The 20,226-nt window shown below is 32.2% G+C and overlaps 1 long non-coding RNA gene across 1 annotated transcript in view; it reads right to left on the bottom strand.

Moving 5' to 3' along the window:
• Positions 1 to 2,432: 2,432 nt before the first annotated feature.
• Positions 2,433 to 20,226, bottom strand: part of LOC122233695 — a 49,371-nt gene continuing 31,577 nt past the window's right edge. Inside the window, exon 3 of the long non-coding RNA XR_006211362.1 lies at positions 2,433 to 2,548. This is a non-coding gene — a long non-coding RNA (uncharacterized LOC122233695). The remainder of the gene's footprint in view (positions 2,549 to 20,226) is intronic.

Here is a 20,226-nt window from a genome sequence, read left to right as displayed (position 1 = left end):
GAGTGTACATGACTTCTATGTAGAAAACTTATAAAGTATTATTAAAAATTTTTAAGGCTTGTATAAATGGAGGAATATGACATGTTTATGGTTCAGAAAACTTAATATTGTACGCATGTAAATTCTCTACAAACTGATGCTTAATAATATCTCATTAAACTTTTAGCTTGGCAAGGTGATTATAATGTTTATATGTAAATATGAGAATCAAGAATAGACTAGCACTCTTGAAAAATAAAAGTGTAAAGACTTCTTTTACCAGATTTTAAGACTTCTGAGTCACTTATTAGGATAGTATAATGTTAGCACAAATATACACAAATGTACCAATGGAATAGCATGGAGTACCTAAAGACAGATATATGGGCACATAATTTGTGATAATAATGGTAGTGTACATGAAAAAGAAAAGAGAGCTACTTTATTAAATGGGGGTGGCACAATTAAATATCCTTGTGGAGAAATACAGAACTTGATTCTTACATATAACCAGATACAATCATTTCCAGGTAGATTATAGATCATAATGAGAAAGGTAGAGTGATATACTTTCTAAAAAAAATAACAAAAGATAATATTTTCACATTTTTCATGTTAAGGAGAGATTCCTTAAATAAGATACAGGAAATAATAACCACAAAGGCAAAACCTTGATAAATTTCACAACATTTAAATAAAGAAATAATTTTCATGAAAAGACATAATTTTGAGAGAGTTAAAGGCAAGTCACATACTCAGAGGAGATATTTATAATATATTTAATTAAAATTCATTGATATTTAGAAAATTCCTTCAAATTTTTATGAAAAAGGGAGTCAATCCAAAAAAAAAATAAGAATGATTTTTGAACACACACTTTAAAAGAGAGGGTTGTCAAGTGACCTACAAGCTCATGAAAAGTAGTTTGACCATATTAATAATCAAGGAAATAAAAATTAGAACCACAATGATACAGATTCTATGTCCAACAGGATAGATAAAATATATATGTATTGACTGACCATCACAAAGATGTGGAGATATTAGAACTCTTGCACACTGCTAGTAGCAGTAGCCCTTTAGAAACCACTTTAAAAGGATTTTGGCACCAATCACATAAAGTCAATGAATATCTTATGATTTATTAGTTGTACTCCTAGCTAAATTTATGCACATTTGTGGCAAATGACATGTTTCTGTGTTAAGAATGCCATTGTAGCACTGAATGCCATTGTAGAGTTATTTATAGTTTCCCAAAGCTCAAGCAACCCAATGTCCATTAATAATGAACTATGGCATATTTATACAATGGAATATTATACAACTAAATGAATGAGTAACACATTTCTACATAAATTAACCTGATGAAATCTAAAAACACAATGCTGCATGAATAAAACTAGAAAAAAAAAGAACACAAACGGCATGCTTTTCTTTACATAAAACTTAAACAAGTAGTGCTGCAAGTTATATGTAAAACTGTCACAAATATGTGTAAAACTGTAAAAACAGTAATATACGACAAGGAAACAATTACCATACAACAAAGATAGTGGTTATTTTGAAAGGGAGAAACTATCTAGTTATTAAGAAAAGGTAGTATTCTATTTCTCGACCAACTGAAAGTTATATTGATATATGTGTTGTTATGTATCTTTGTTTATTTGTACTTTCCTATTTTTCTTCCATATTTTAATTTAAGAAAATTAAAATTAAAAGATGGCATGGAGAAAATATCTGTTCAAAACCTTTCTGCTTTATTCTATACACCCAGTGGGAAATGACTTACTTGAAAATGACTTAAATGACTTAAAATCTCTCTAAATCTCTTCAAGCACGTCCATCTTTGTTTTTCAACAACACTTGCCTACACTTCCATGGAAAGCACATCCAATATAAACTCTAGCCAGGACAAATGACTAGAGAAAACCAGGCTATATCTGTTTCCACCATTATTACAGAATTGCAGACTGGAGGGTGGCTAGAAATGTAACTGGAAAAGTAAACAAGGGTTAGATTACAGAAGGGTTTTTTTTTTTAATTTATTTTTTTATTTTTTCAAATTTTTTTGCCAAGAATATAAGGACAAACTCTATGTTCACCTTGCCCACATGCCAACCCTGGAATATAGCAACTATTGCTGAAGAAAAGAATGAATAAATGTTTTTGAACTTTAAAAAATTATGGATTTTATCAACTTACCTCAATGACGGTCTTACAGAGGCTAAAATAAAGGAATACAGATAAATGCACCAGCATGATTCATGATATATAGTATATCCAAAGCACATTATTTTAAGTCTTTGAGCAACTTATTTCTATTTAGGCCATAACTCTAGCTTTAGTAAAATGTGAAGAAATTGTCTTAATGTGCTAGGGTTGCCTTATAAAATATCACAGATTGAGTGACTTAAATAAAGAAATTTATTTTCTTACAGTTTTGGAGGCTGGAGTCCACGATCAAGGAACTGGTAGGGTTGGTTTCTCTCTTTGGCTTACAGATGACTGAATTCTGTGTTCTCATATGGTCTTTTCTCTGTGGGCACATACCCCTGGCGTCTTTCTTTTCCTATAAGAACCAGTCACATTGGATTAGCACACTGCCATTATGACCTCATTTAACCTTAATTCCCTCTTTAAAATACCTTATCTCCACATATAGTCACATAGTGGTTAAGGTTTCAGTATATGAATTTGGGGGGGACATGATTCAGTCAATCATGGGGACTAAATTAACTTGAAACTTTCCTCCAGCTATAATTTCCAAAGAATCTTTAAAATAGATAACCATAGAGCCACACAGCCTTGAAAAGATAGTGTGGAAAGAAATATATCTGTCATCATGTGTGTGTATGTGTGTTTGTGTGTGTATGTATATATATGTATATATATATGTGTGTGTGTGTGTGTGTGTGTGTGTGTGTGTGTGTGTGTGTTATAAAACACTCTCCAAATCAAACTTCAGTTTATAGATTCACATATTTTTTAGTATCTCTAATCTCTGGCTTTTGTTATTACCAGAGAATTTTTAATAAAGGACTGCATGCATTGAGTTCTATGATAGGCTGAAGACAGTTTTTTGGTTGTTTTGTTTTGTTTTGTTTTTATGTGGACCATGCATATAATCCTTAGGGAAGGAGGAAGAGAAAAAAAATGTGAAGGATATGAAGACTAAGAGAAAAATGGATTGGTCTGCAGATACTTCCTAGCAAGGGAACAGTCTTCAAAACATATAAACACAGCTTAACCGTGTACAGAGACATGGCAAATCACTCTTTTTCTTCCTGTCCCAATCCACCAGATATGAGGTTCTGCCTCTTAAGAGCTCTGTGATATAAAACCATTTTAATAAGCTCTGCTGAAATCCTATTTCTTCTACAAAATGGAAATAAGAGCATTTAACCTGAAGAAAAGTTGGGGAGATTGAATGCAACAATGTATATCAAAGACCTGGAATATTATAGCACGTGGAGTTCTTAATGATCTTACCCTGAAGTTTTAGTAAAAGTCTTGTATAATTTTCATAAACTAATTGGGTTTTCATTGGAAACCAATTCTAGTGTCATTGTGACATGTTTGCAATATTACTCTGCCCTATAAACAGTGATTAATAGTCATAGATAACTTCATACCTGATGCTATTTCTTTCTCATCAACTATGGGAGAGCATCTTTTCATCCAGTGAGAAAGCATCACAGGGGTAAGATACATAAAATTTTCATCGTTACTATGTTCGACGCTACTTTGCTTTTAAATAAATGCATTATTTTAGTTATTTTTAAGTCATCCTTTTATTTTCATACTCAAAGGATAGGGATAAAGATAGATTTTTATGTTTTTAATCTATTTCATAAAGTTACATACGTTAACCACTTGCCCTTCCTCATTAAGGAAACCAACTAAACCATAAATTCGTTAAAATATGCCAGCTATGCCATGAAGTCTCTCAATAATGCCGAAAAGGAAAACATAAATAACTGTTTGGATCAAAATAGAGACTGAGGTCTGAAGGAGAGGTTAAAATTTATTTATGGAGAGAGAATCCATGACTACTGGAAGTAATTTTCCTTTGTGGGGCTTGATAGCTCAATTCAACCTAATTTGGAAGATACAGTAGTCCCCTTGGCCAAGATCCCCAATGGATGCCTTGAAACCATAGGTAGTATTACTACACCCTATGTAAACTATGTTTTTTCCTATACATACATACCTGTGATAAAGTTTAATTTATAAATAGGCACAGTAAGAGATTAACAACAATAAGTATTAACAGAACAATTTTAACCAGATACTGTAATAAAAGTAATGTGAATGTGGTCTCTCTTCTCAAAAATCTTATTGCACTGTACTCACCCTTTTTGTGATAATGTGAAAGATAAAATGCCTGCATGATGAGGTGAAATGAGGTGAATGAAGTAGGCATTGTGTTGTAGCATTAGCTACCATCGATTTTCTGAGGATACATTAGAAAGGAGGATCATTTGCTTCTGGACCACAGTAGTCTCTCATTGAAGCCATGGAAAGTACAACTTTGGATAGGGGTTTGAAGGGGAATAGTTTTGTGAAAGATACTCTTTAATGGGACACAAGCCATTGCTGAACAGAGTGATGCCTTTATGACATAGCAAGAATTATTTTACAATGTGTATAGTGGATATGTCTCATTCTAGTCCACATGTAATGATACGTTTGTTGCTATCCTGTTGTGATGATTAAGTTTTAAAAAGGTGTTTCAATGAAAGCCTAACTAACCAGAAGTTTAGCTCATATCTCTGTTATTGAGGAAGGAATAACTTTGTCACTCTGTTGCATTCAGTACAGATTTTATTTTTAATTCCACAGTGACTTTAGTTAAACCTTAAGTACTCTCACCTTCATTAAAAATAGAAAAAAAAAAAAAAGCTAGTATTGATCTTTGCATTTATGTTTAAGAGTGAGCTAGGGAGATAATTTATATAGTACAGTCCTTAAGAGCTTCATTCAGTAGTGAGAGCCTGGGTTCCAAGCCTGTTTCTCCCACTTGCTGGCCACATGCCCTTGTGAAAGATGCTTATTCAATCTCTGCCTCAGGGACATTCTCAATAAAATGAGGCTAATAAAAGTACTAATCTCAAAGAGTTCTCATAAGTATTAAGTTAATTGATTTATAAAGCACATAGGCTAGACAGTGGCCCCTGGTATACTTTAATAAGCTTTTTTCTCTCAATTATAAACATTGAGTAATCAATACAGGCATGTTCCTAAAGAAATCAAAACATGTTTTATTAATAAAATGTAGTTTAGTTTTTAAAAATACCACTGATTATTTTCAATGCTTGATATGGTATTTGCATTAATAAATGTCTTTCATATTTTTGCAATGTTTATTATTCTAGACTCCAGAAGAGCTGTGTTTCGGAATTTGCCAAAGACAATCTACAACTGGGTATGAAATGACTGAACAACAGCAATCTTATTTGCTTGATTATTTAAATCACTAGAACCAGTTTAATTCAGCCACAATAAATAGTGTAAGTTGTTAATATAGTAGAAATGATTAGTTAACTATAACAGTTTCTTTATGATTTACACATATTATAAGTAAAATCTGTCTTAATTGACTCAATTGTGTATATATAGAATTAATAAACAATAACCATGTATAGTCAGAATTCAAATAAAGTTACAAGCTTTGTGTCAAGCTTCTAGTATTCTTGTCTTGTTTTGTTTTCACCTCTTGTTCCTGAGAATAATAAAGGTTTTCACATTGTCAAGACTCAAATTCTTAAATTAAACCATATGCCCCCCTTTTTTTCTTATCTATAATGTTGTAAATTGCACCAAATTTATAAGTGAATTGAATGCAGTTGTATCATAGGGTTTCCACTTTGTGGAAATGACTTTTACCACTTAAATCTCACAAGTGCTCTTTGGAAACCCACACTTTCAATCTCATAAGCTGTTTTTTTTTCTTTTCTCCCCCCAGGTTTTAGAGCTCTTTTGTTTGGAAAACAAACTTTATAATAAAAAAGAAAAGCCTATAGTTGCCTTAGATTCTGTTTATAGTTTCTTTTCTTATACATTGGGATTTCTCAAATCAGGGGAAAATAAGAAAGGAAACAATGATAACTTTATTTACTGAGAAACTTGAGCCAAAAATATTAAAAGGAGACAAAATTTACCTAATATAGGTCATAGTGGATGGCCTAGTCAGTTCACTTGAAGGCATTTACCCATTATAAATGAAGAATATGCTCACAAAAAGACTTGCACATGAATGTTCATAGCAGCTTTGTTTATAAGAGCCAAAACAGAAAAAAAAAAAAAAACCCAAAATGCTCATAAATAGGTAAGTGGATAAACAACTTGTGGAATATATAAAATAAAATATAACTCAGCAATCAAAATAAACGACTGCTGCTACATCCAATAGCATGGATTCGTCTTGAGAAAGCTATTCTTTGTTAAAAGAGTTAAAAATAGTACATACAGTGTGAGCCTGCTCATTCAAAATTCTAGAAAATGCAAATTAATCTATAGTGACATAAACTAGATCAGAGGTTCCCTGTGAATGGGATGAGAAAGACAGGAAGGAGCAAGAGGAAGAGATTTCAGAAAGCACAGGGAAAATTTGGAGATAATGGATACGTTCATTATTTTAATTGTGGTGATAGTTTTATGGATGTATAAATATGTTAAAACTATCATATATTTCAAAAATGTGTAGTTTATAATATGTCAATTCTGCCTCAGTAAAGACATAAAAATTATATGGGAAAAGCAAAATTTACTAAAATTTACCTCTGTGCTTCAATCCACCTTTTTCTAAACTCATCATCTAAGATGGATATCAGAGTGGCCTGAGTGCTCCCAGTAGATTCTACTTGTCATCCTAGAATTGCTAACAGATCATTTGACTTGTGGCAGACTATGATTTTATATAGCAAAATAGGGAATGTCGAGACAGGAATTCATATCTAACCAGCTCTCACAAAATTTTAAAGGATGTTGCGAGAGAAAGAATAAAAGAAAAGTGAGCATGATCAATTTCTTAAGAAACCAACTGGATAGGTTAACATAGAAAAATCTTTTGGGAGCTTATCATAAGGGAATAAGTACAACAAGGGATAAGACTGGGTTTCTTTTAGGACCTTATTTCTTTCCACCAAAAATACCTCTTTGCTAAATAGTACAGGTATTTTATTTTGAACTGTATAAACTAGACCACATATTAATATAAAGCTCTTTGGTGATTGTGTTTCCCTATTAAGTTCTATCCTGCTAATAAAACAGGTATGTGCCTCATTGCAGGGTTATGAAGGCACAGAGTTCAGACTTCTAAGTGATACTCTCCAAAACTCTCTACTATAATAATTTGGTTTTCTCTTGACTTCTCATTAACATATTCCAATTATTTGACAAATAATTTCATTAATGTAAACTCCATACTAGCCTTTGTTCACTATCAATTTGAAAGTAGGCACACAATTACTCAAACCTGTGTTAAAATAAGGATATGTGAATTATAAGGTGATCTAAAGAGTTTTGTTTAGTTTTATTTGAGTATAATACATATAACATAAAATTTATGCTTTTAGCCTTTTTAAGGGTATACCTTAGAATTTTCAAAAATATTAAATTGCTTTGAAATTGTTTATATCAGGAGTTGGCCAACTGTAGCTCATTAACCAAATCCAGCCAGTCATCTGTTTTTGAAAATATATCTTCATTGGAATACATTCATGCTCATTTTTACCTATATTTTACATGGCGACAGAGTCAAGAAGTTGCAACAGAGCCCTTCTAGGCTGGAAAACCAAAAATGTTTAATGTCTGGCTCTTTATTCTAAAAAACAAGCAAACAAACAAATAACAACAACAAAAACTCGCCCATCCTTACTCTTAAGTAAATAAGTTATTGCTGCAACAAGAAAATTCAAAGAGTGCTACATTGATAGTCAAAAGACAGACTCTTAAGCCAGGTCTACCATTAACCAATTATGTCTATTGAAAAGCTCATCATATTTTTGTTCTCAGTCTCCTCAATTTGCATATGTTGGTTAATTTATACAATCCCTTCTAACCTGAAAATATATTCACTAAGGCATTTAATTCTCTAGTGGAGATTGTTAATACTTTTGACTCTACTCATAGTATCTTAATTCTTTCCTTCTCAAGTCTTTTGGAGATTGAAGAATGTATTCATTAATGAAAATTTCATAATGCAAACTAAACATTTAAATTATTCATTGAAGTTTACAATATCAGTGAACTAAATACATAATGTTAAAATTCTAATATTCTATACTTAGCTTAATTTAAGAAAATGCTAATCATAGCTGTATTCCTATGCTTTCAAGAGCCCATCTCTTCACTCAAATACTATTTAGGAAAAAACAAAGATTTCTCATGTCTAATGTTTAGAATTACTTCAGATTATCACCCTAGCTCTGGATCTTTTCAAACCAAATGGTATTTAGTAGTTAATAGGCAAAATAAGTGAGTCTTATGAAACATGAGAACAAAAGGCTCTCTCAGTAAGAAAACAACATCGATACCATCTAAGGAAGATCATTATTAAAAAGGTTAAAAGAAATATAAAACTGGAAACCTGTAGGTGTTATTTTATTTCCATGTTCTCTGCAAAGGAGAAGTATTTAAACCAAAAATGGAGGGGTGCCTGGGTAGCTCAGTCGGTTAAGCATCCAACTTTGGCTCAGGTCATGATCTCGCGGTTTGTGGGTTAGAGCCCCGCGTCAGGCTCTGTGGTGACAGCTCAGAGCCTGGAGCCTGGTTCAGATTCTGTGTCTCCCTCTCTCTCTGCCCCTCCTCTGCTCATGTTCTCTCTCTCTCTCATCTCTCTCTCAAAAACAAATAAACATTAAAAAATTAAAAAGAAAAAAAACAGTAATGGAACATTTATAGGCAAGATGAAACCACAATGAGCAGAGTAATGAGCCCAAAGTGTCTAGCATTTTAATTTAACTCAAGAGTCCAGTTATTGACATTTAAGATACTGAGTAAGTTCCAGGAGGAATCATAGAAATACTCTCGGCAATGGTGATTTCTCACATATCTTGGAAAAGACGAGACACAAGATGGAAGAAGTTTAAATGTTCTGATTTGCAAGAAAAAACTAGAAAATTCCAGAAGTTGTCAACCAGAGAACTAGTTGTTTCTCCCTGTCAAAATGTAAAATGAATGAATGAATAACAGAGAAAATTCTGTATTTGTATTCTGTATTTCCATGTGCACCTAGGAAAGGATAAAGGAAACCATAATCTCTAAATTTCTCAAGAATATATTATGGTCAAATAACATCATATTCTAATTCACTGGAGTTATCAGAACAGGATAGCAAAGGACACTATGTTGCTTATATTAGAACCATTTAGACAAATATCTTAGCAGCAAAAGAATGCTTAATTAAAAGGCCTACAGAAATATACACAAACATCTCCAATACCTACAACTGCAACCTGCATATTCAACAACCAACATGAAAACAAGAAACACTGTAAAGGTTTAGAATAGCTGAGTAATCTGTTATTAACCAGAAAAAAAATTTAAACACTGTTCTTCCGTTATATTTGTGAATACATGTACATTTCTTTGAGTAATACAGAGACTATTATGGTATTGGTAATATATTAAAATGTCTTTAAAAATAAATTGCTATTGAGATAGATTGATTATATTGGCCTAAAACATAAAAGTTACCCATAACAAAAGAAGACTTTTGAAGATATGAAAAGACTTATAAAACATTTAATAAAGCCATGTTATTTTACCAATTAAAGAGTAATGTTTTATAGGGTAAAGAAAGTTCTCCAAATTCCCATGGATAACAAGGCCAACTGGAGCCCCAATTCTATTCCATTTAATCCTTTATATTGAATTTGCTAGTTGGTTATCACTTCGAAACTACAGAACATCCTTACATAAAAGAATCAAAATGAATTCTACATTCATTTGCTCTTTTTTCTATACCTTCACACGTTGCGGAGATTACATCAGTAAAAACAAATCTTCCCTCTTATACTACTCATTTTATAGTGTGTGGGGGGTGGTGGTGATGAATTTTCTAATTAGTCAATACTCTCATCACTAATGGTAACTAAACCCATACATATATGTCAGCAGAAAAAAATGACTAGAAAATTATGGGAAAGAGATACGACTTACAATGATTTAATTTTAAATTTTGGTCAATCACTAGACAGAAGATTGAGAGGATTATTCACCACTTATCAAAGTCTTAGAGGTTTTACTCTCAGGTGTTTTTATTTTTTTTAAGACTACTAAACACCGGAGCAAAATTAAAAACTAAAGTTAGAAAGTAATCAACACTGTGTTTTCTCTTTTAATTGAAAAAGCAAATGTAGTTCTGGTTCAGCAACTGTGGCTTAGAATTTCTTTTAATTCCTCTCCTACCCCTTTCTTTTCAACAGGGTTCTTCATTTAGCTGGTGGAGATAACTAGTAATGCAAGCTTGAGTTAACAAACAAAAAAGGCATTAATAAAAAAGCACTGCATCCTCATTTCTGATATCAGAAATATATTTTTTTCTTTATTCAAGTAAGAACAAAGGTCTTTACCCTTTCCAGAAATAGAGTCATTATAATCTATCTTTGTATATTCTTTAGGATTATGTATTTTTTTCGCAGTTCATTAGCTTCATAGTAAGTTTCCCTATTGTTTTATAATTATTCATTTCACTACAGAAAAATGTTTTATCTTGATAAATAGCCTTAAAAATTAAGCATTTTAAATATCTCGGGATTTTGCTCAGTGTTTTTAGAGATAGTTTTCCTTTCTATCAATCAGCCTCCTATCCTTCTATCCCCACCAAAGGGAAAAAAAATATGGAGAAGAGATGCATGAAGGTCATCACTGAAGAGTCATAAACCATTGTGAATAATGTCAGAACTATAATTTAATTAGTGCCCCATCTGTCACTTTCTGTTTGACGAGCACTAAATGTCCAATTATCATTTAATATCTGCTCTAATCAGTTCTGGCAAATTTTGCAGGCACACAAGAGATGACATTAATAGATGAAAGTGAGGCTACTCTTGCCACATTATCAGAAAGAAATCTTGAACAGCACTGACTTACAATTGGGAAGGTAAGAATTTATTCCAATTAGTGGTAACAACGTTTTATATCAATGATGTTGTGAGGTGTCTAAAAAAGAATTCTTTGTTCTCATAGGAAGTTAATGAAATAGCTCTGTCTATGATTTTTCAGGAGTTATTTTATGGATTCTGAAATAAAAAAAATAAAATATCATCTATGTACCCAACTATCCTTGATGCAATGTCTTTAAAAGCCATCTTCTGGGTTAGTCATCTGCCTCTTGTAAACTAGTTTTTCCACAAACACAGGCATTATTAGGGTGCAATGAAACTACAGGGAGTTTTGTAAGTAAACCATATGCTTAGTGCATTTAGTATATTGTCTTTTGTAAAATAGAAATGTGATTCAGTAAGGGAGTCTCCATTTAAAAATAATAACACTGAAAATTTTATCTAATTTATATAACAGTGAAAATAATGGAAATGTTACAAATTTGGTTCCTATTGCCAAAATATTATATCAGTGTTCCATTTGAGGCTACTACTTAACATTTTGGTTTAATTTTTTAAAAATTGGAATTATAACCTGAATTCTTTCACTGTTGTCAAATTATTAAAGCATCTGATATTTTGTGCACCATTCTTATCAATACTAACATTTTTCCTAGTGTTTCTTCACCATCTTTATCTTACCTTCAAGATGAGGGGGAAAAAGGCTTTTATTATTGACTGAAAAGGTGAAAACCATCAATAAATTTCACGTTTTCCAGAGCATAATTGTAGCAGAAGAGATTATTTTAGATATAAAAGAAAATTGAGGCCAAGAGAATTGTTTAACTTGCTTAACATTGGAACAAAGACTTTTGAAAATTATTTCTTCCTGCAATGTTTTATATTAACTATATCTCCTTAATCAGAATTTAGTATGAGGTAGATATCCCTAAGATAAATAAAATGCACTATATTCAACCAACAAGAAAAATTATTAAACATCTATATTGTGCCCTATTTTCTAGATTTTGTACCAGAAAGGAAGAACGGAGTTAATGTCACAGAGATTCAAAATAGTAAAATTCTGATTTTGAGTTATTGGGATTACAGTCTAGCTGAGAGGCTTCTGGAAAAAAAATATATTTTTAGTTCATACAGGTTATCTGTATATGCTTATGAAGTAAATATCTAATAAATATTTGACACCTTCTAACACATGGTCTATTCACTGCAATCTGTTGTGCTTCATCTTACTCCAGACCTGCCTCTCTTCTTTTGCCCAATAATGTACAAGCTAGAATGAAAAAGGACCAGCAATATGCCTGTCTGCCTAAAATGTGAGCAATAGTAAAAAGCAAATTCTCAAACAAAACCTCACGTCCTCAAATATAAATGTTTATCATCACAAGAGAGATCAAAGGTCCTTATTGATTCAAAATTGAATTATTAATTTTTCCTAATACGTGTTTTCATTAACAATCATTAAAGGCTTTCCTTGACTGGCTATTCCCTTTAATGACAAAGTACATTTCACAGAAATTTGGGGCCCAATTTAAATATTCTTCCTAAATGAAGTGACTTGTATTTGCAATAGTTATCTTTCCCATGAAATGTGCTCAGGAAACTGAACTTCATATACCTCCTGGTAGTTGCTAATAAGACAAAGAAAGGTTTTGACAGATCCTTTCCAGTCATCATGACTAGAGATTTAAAATATAGCTCCTGCCCTTACACTGTATATTTCAACTATATTTCTGGTGGGAAAGAAACACATCATTACTAATACATTTATATTCTTGTAAGACTGAAGCTGAGATTGAGCTGAATGTGGTTTGATTTTGGGAAAAATTTGTCAGGCCACTGTACTTCTATTTGACTCCTAATTATATTATCTACCCCAAAACACAGTTTGACTCAATGTTTGTAGAGAATAGAATCTTGATCTCTGCAACTTTGGCAGAGGAAAGAGAAAGAGATTGTACCACTACTGTATGTGAGGGTGAGTTCTCATTACGGGTGTCTCTGTATGTATCCGTTGACCTATAACTTGTAATAAACCTGCTGAGCTTATGAGCCAGAACTTTCATTGTCAGATTTTTTAAAGCATAGGCAGGGAAATCCTGAGTCACAACTTAAGGAAGTTCTTGAGGGGTGGGGTGGGGATAAATCAGCAAATTTAAACCCCGAAGTATTCTTTTCTCATAGGAACAGATCACCATTTAAGCCCTTTTCTGTGAGAAGGTATATTATTGATTCTAAATGCCAATGTTACAGTGCATGCTTCAAAGAACAGCCTTAATTTTGAACAATACTACAAGACTCTATTAAAAAAAAAGCTTGTAGGCTCTTAGCCTTATATAAATGAAATATACAGTGTTTTCATTTTCGATGTTTGGAGCCAAGGGACTCATTAAGCTACCCCATCAGTATTTGTTTCTTTGTTCAGACTCCTTAACTGACACATGGTTCATTTTATCCTAAATACCATGAGGAACTAACAGAGAACACTTTATTAAATAGAAAAAAAGATATGGGTTTCATCTTGGTTTGGAAAATGTGATGCCAGAAGAAGCATCACCTTTATAAGCAAAGAACAGCTGTCAGAGATCTGACCTAAGGATAGAAACTTGATTCCTCTATTAGTTTACTCAGTAGCTTTTACACTCAGCTCCTCAGTGTTAACTTTCTGTTCATCTCTGCTTTAGGAAATTCACTTTGGACTATATGTGGTACTAACAGGAAACAAGACAAAATATTTATGGTATATTGGAGAGTTGCTAATTCCTAGGAAGGGAATATGTGATTTCTGCTTTCTCTGATCTCAGTGGTTCAGGGAATAGTAATGTCCTGGGAGGTATCATGGGGAATGGGAAGCTCTAAAAAGACCAGAGTCCTTTAGTCAATAACCTTTTTTTTCCCTTTCTCTAAGATTGCAAAATTGCTTCACAACCAGAGGGCATTCACTCCAATTCTGTCTAGGCTACTTCATACTAATACTAATTAATTAAACACATATTTAAATCAGATAATCAAATAACACAGGAGATGAAGTGTCAAGAGAGGGCATTTCTCAATTTTCTAAAGTTCTGTGAACTTTAATTAAGACTTCTGAAAATCTATATCATTCTGTAAATTTACTCTTTTCACTTAATGACTTGAACTTTGTGTGATTATGAAAGGAAGTCTCTAAGGGCAACAGAACTCAGTGGCCACCCATCTGAAACACTCATCTTATGATCCTGTCCAGTCAATTTCTAACCTTTATGCCTCTCCAAACAAACATTTAACCAAAAATAGTGCCATTATTCTTACAGCTTAGAAAATATTCTATCAACTTCTGTATTTCGTATTAATATTAAATATCCTGATTATAATTTTCTCCTAATGCGACCTAACATAACCAAAAAGGACAGATGTAAAAGAGCTGAGTTCAGCTAATATGTAACAAATAAAATGTATTTTACAGTAACATTGCTATTGTTGAATTTAATTGTTATTCTCTCATTGTGAATTAGGATTAACTCTTTAAACCCCATAAGTGTGCTATTTATTTCCACTTTAAATGTAACCACGTTCCAGGAGCCAGGAAGAGGTAATAGAACTCCAGAGGAAGCTCATCTACACTACAGTTTTATACACACACACACACACACACACACACACACACACACACATATATATATAGGTAGACTAAATAAATTGGGGTCCTTGTTTAAATTCTAGATGGTGTCACGTTACATTTGTAAACATTTCACCACCCTGAGCTTCACTGATTGAGTGTCAACACTTATTTTCAAGTTTTTCAGACAGGTAAAGGTAATTTGACCCATTCACAGACAGAATCATCAAGACAGAGCAAACACTGGAACATTTGCAGGACTAAGTGCAGTAAATAATATTGCTTCATTAAAATTCAAGCTGTGGCTTCTAAACCAGATGGGTTAGCAGAAATTTCTACATAGCTCATGAAAGAAAATTGCTTATTTGCATTGAAAAAAACACTGTAGTTTGGACAACATTCTGGAAAACAAAAATATAGGTGGTAACCATGAAAATTTACCTTAAAAAAACACAAGCCCTATGTCTTTTAATATAAATGTATACTTTTGAATTTAATGTAATTTTATCAGACTAAAAAATTGTCTACTTTGCAAGGAACAGGACATGATAAAAATGTAAAAATATTTGAAATAGTAATGTCAATTGTAAATTCATTTAACATTGAAATTCATTAAACAGGTGGGTAAAAATAAACCAAATGGGTAAAGGATATCATGCTTTATTCAAGTGCAAAAATCTTAATGCACTGAAAGAAGCAGAAAGAGAGATATTTCTTATTCAGTATGCTCACTAACCACTACTTTATAGTCAGTAATGACATGCACACTTTGTAGAAAATTTTAGAAAATAAAGATTGATAATTGTTGGAAACAAACATAAGAACAACTGGAAAATAGGATTTTCCCTTCATATTTATAGTAAAAAAAAAACCATATAGGTTACTTTTACATTGTTAATATGAAAAAGAAAGTATGGGAATTATAACAAACTCTTACTATTATTTTCAAGTTAAAAAAAAGATTTTAGGGGTTTTAAAAACAAGATCCACTCTAAGCCTCTTTTTATAAGATGACTTTAAGTGCATTACATAATTTAAAAATATTTTTAATAAGGTGACTTTAAACATATCACTTCATTGGAAGACATGGGAGGACAGATAAAATCAACATAAATCAAGATTTTCAGAGCCATTTAGAATACTCTCAACTCACTTACTTGGGTATTACATCACAATTAAATCAATGGTGTGAGAATGTAGGTATGATTTTTAACAGCTAAATGGAATAACAAAGTTTTGTCTCTTAACTATATATTTTATCTGTTTGTGAAAATAGCTCTTATGCTCCCCCAAAAAATAAGCATACTATGATACAGAACTGAAAAAAAAAACTTTAAGTGATAATAGCTTATCGATTTATTAATAATTGTCAGCTACTGTGAGCTTGTCACTGCTCTAGACAACTGGGAATTTGGGAGTAACTGAGAACAATTCCCCTCCTTCATAAAGCTTAGAGTCAAGTCTTCACTATTAGTTTCTATTTGCCCTTTATATTAAGAAAGCATTTTTAACATCAACAACATTTTCATTATTCTCTACAGACTCAGAGTGCTTTGTTTAGTTATGTTTAGTATTCACCTTAAAAACAAAATGCTATAAAAATTTTTGTTGAGGTAAAAAAAAAAGAAAGCATTTCTAGTCATTTTTATTTTTAAACTGTGCACACCAGAAAAAAAAAGAAATATAGTCAGAAATATTTATTTTAAGGCTAACACAATTGCTTTTTGTAAACCGATTTACTTTATGTAGATTACTATAATCAATTTTCCTCTTGACAGTTAAGAAATTTATTTATTTGGGGAGGAGACTAGAATTATTTGCATATACTGTTTCTTCATATCATTTTGCCATAAGGGCAAATGATTTTACATTCAAGAAGCACCAAGACATAGAGACAAGTCAAAAATAACATGAATAGGTAAGAGAAAGTATACCCAAAACTCGTGTGAATTATAAAGGATATGGCAAATTTAATGTTTTGGGTTCCTAATATGGAGAATTATCTCACTCTTTTCAAAGCAGCAGAAAGTGTTTTAGCTGAATGAAAAAAAAAAAATACCCGCAATCAACCTACCTATTAATAAGAGCTGTCAGTCTCAACATTTCAGAGGAAATGGCAATGAAGATATAACACATACATATTAAGGGAACTATTTTTGGTTTAGGAACCTGTAATTTTTGTGTAACAGTTAAAGTGTGCATCTGTTCTCTTATTTCCAATGAGGGAAAAACATGATCATCATCTGAAAGCATTTTAGTATATTTTTTAAGCAAATGTGTTTTTTACCCAACAATAAGTCACTAGAATAAGCATAAAATGAAAATGAAAAAAGACACAGGAGACAAATTAAACATTGTGGCAAGTTTTCTACTTTCCTACACTTACAAAAGAGTTACTTACCCATTTGTGTGAATCTAGGCCTAGTATTGGTCTGTAAATGCACTACCATGTGCAGGAGCCAGGGATACCATTAAGAAAGAAAGTCCTCAAAACTGGCTTCTTGAAAAAAAAAAAATAAGGATATCCTCATATCCTTTTATTTATCTCATCTCCTTTTTTAACTTTTGTTTCCTTCCATTTATACTGCTATGACAACATCAAGTAATGCTCATGCTTCCAGTCCCTTCTATGTGTTCTCACCCCCCCCCCCCCCCCGCCGACTCCTTTAATGCCATACATCAACAAATACCTGGCCAATCTTTCATCCTCTCTGAGTCTTTAAAATGACCGATGTGCTAATATTGTTTACATCTTAGAGGGAATGTTCTACAGAGTTTTAGAAAAGGCTCTGAATTATGTTCAGTGTCTGGAATCTTTACAAAGTATCTCATCTTTCCTCAAATTATTGCAACATTAGTAGAGGTGCAAGTAATGCTTTAATTTTTAAATGGTCTGCAAATCCTTAGAAATGAAATTGAGCTATCTGAGGCTACATACTATGTCCTGCATTCTTGGTTGTGGATATGCAGAAAGTAATAAAGAGGGAAGGAATAAAAAAAAAAAAAAAACGAATAAATTCTAAATTTGTCTCTTGAACAACTGCAATAAGGACTTTTGACTTCCCAGTTCCCAGTTTATCTTGAGTTGCCTTTTTTTTTAATCGATATAATGAGAGTATATTTGCTAATGTAGAAGGCCCTATCTTCTGAAAATGGCTTCAGAAAAAGATAGTATAATTGTCCTGATGTCCCTTCCTCCTTCTACCTAACCCTTTAATCAAACATACATATTCAAGTACATAAAATTTTAAATGTATAAAATTTGCATTTCAATAAAATACTTTAAATTGGTTCTACTATATCATCAATGAAAAAATTTAAATCATCCAATATATTATTATAATAGGAAGCTTCCCACGGGAGGAGATGATAATAAAGACAAGAACAATTGGGATTAATTGAATTACTGAGCAATGAAGGCAGAGACAGGATGATTTCAACAAGATAAAAAAGAGTAACAATATACATACACCCTCATGAAAGGAGGTTTTGGCATCCAGAAACATAAGACCCAGCTAAAAGCAGGGAAACAAAATTTTTTTTTTTAAGAGGAAAGGGAATTTTTCCTATTCCAAAATTGTTTTGTTAGATTCAAATGAGTTGTGAAGGTCACCAAGATAATAATCTAAATAGCTTTAAATATTACTTTAATCTCATTGGCACAGTATCTCAGAGCAAGAGCACAACACCAGAAGATGATATCCAGACAATCCCAAGATTACTCAGGTCATTGACATTCACTGCATTTATACGATATCACTGCATAAGTTTCCACAGGAAAAAAATGTTGCTATGGGTTGGACATTTGTAAAAGCTCATTTCATGTCACTAATTTGTAGAGATAAGAAATAAAATATTATGCATTTATAAATTTAAAAAGTGAGGTTCTGATAAATGTAAAAAGAAAAAAAAAACTTATGGCCTTAATTTCACAAAAGAATTTCCCTTATATTACTACTAATATAAACACTCTGCTCAAAATATGAGGACCAATATCTAGGTGCCAAGAAATGTGTGGACTAGGACTACCATTAGCACAGGTTTTCAATGGTTTTCTGGACACTTTCTTGTATATCTCATTGTGTACTGCAGTACAAACAGAACTAGTCAGCAAGAAAGTTTGACTGATAAAGCATTTGTCATGATAAGAAAAAAAATTAATTAGATAAAATCAAGGAAATGGTGACTGCTAAACCATTTACATTCACAGACATGTGCACTACTTGATTATTTGCCAAAATCTTGGTATTTTTAATGTACAGAATAAGGACAAATCAATACAGTGTATAAATAAATGATAGCTAACAATATTTAGCATTTGTTATTTTAGACATTTTAGATCTCATAGGATGTTCTTGTACTTTAGTCTGAAAGGGAAATTTTACATTTAAAACATTTTTTTAACGTTTATTTATTTTTGAGACAGAGAGAGACAGAGCATGAATGGGGGAGGGTCAGAGAGAGGGAGACACAGAATCTGAAACAGGCTCCAGGCTCTGAGCTGTCAGCACAGAGCCCGAGGCAGGGTTCGAGCTCACGGACCACGAGATCATGACCTGAGCCGAAGTCGGATGCTTAACTGACTGAGCCACCCAGGCGCCTCTACATTTTAGAAAATGTAAACAAAATTAAAAATTATTTTTCTAATAGAAATGTGGATACAAAGTGAAGTAGATCAGCTATTGAAGAGAAGGTAAATAAATTAGCAAGAAGTTAGAGTCAAAGGCAAAAAGAATGAGTGCTTGATAAAAGAAGGAGGATTTATTAATTAGCAAATATCTATGTAGTACTCACCATATGTCCGGCCATGTTACAGACTTGTTTATGTATGTGTGTGGGTGTATGTGTATGTATTCCTAATACCAGTCCTATTATACCCATTTTGTATTAAGGAAAATGAAGTATAGATATATTCACTAAATACCCATCATTGATGCAGAGCTGGGTTCAAACCCAGGGAGCTCATTCCTTAGATGTGATCTTATATGCTATAAAACATTGCCCTTCAAGTAATGCTACTAAAGAATATGTATACAAGAGAATTTAATAAACCAAGGAAACAGAAAAATAGAAAAAGGTCAAATATGGTTTTGGGATTAGTTACTGAGACAAGAAGAATAGTTAATATCTCTCCCCATAAAGCAATTCTAAAGTTGCCTTAGTGTCAAGAAAGCACAGGCAATTTTGTCCTTTCTCTTTGAAATCCAATTTATGATGTCCAAGGCTGTAAATATTCAGCAATAGCTGTGATCTATAAATATTTAATACAAATGAAGTCATAAGTATAATTCAGACTAAATGCTAATTAAAAAATATAAAGAAGATTGGTAGTTACTTTTCCCCCCAAACTTCCAGATGGTATTTAATCAGTATACGTGACTATATTTAAGAACTGCATAATTTAAATAATAATTGAAAAGCAATTTGTCAGTTACAGCAAGCAGTGCTGTGAAAGTTTCGGTGACTTTATCACAGTCCTTTTACTACATAGTTGTTCTATAATTATCCACTGTACTACCAACTTCCTTTTATCTGGTTTAATAATTCTAAAGTATTTTGTCTTTACGACCTAGAGAAAAC

This window comes from Panthera tigris, chromosome A2, assembly GCF_018350195.1.
Source record: "Panthera tigris isolate Pti1 chromosome A2, P.tigris_Pti1_mat1.1, whole genome shotgun sequence".
Classification (NCBI taxonomy): domain Eukaryota; kingdom Metazoa; phylum Chordata; class Mammalia; order Carnivora; family Felidae; genus Panthera; species Panthera tigris.
This window is presented reverse-complemented; position numbering and strand designations above follow the sequence as displayed.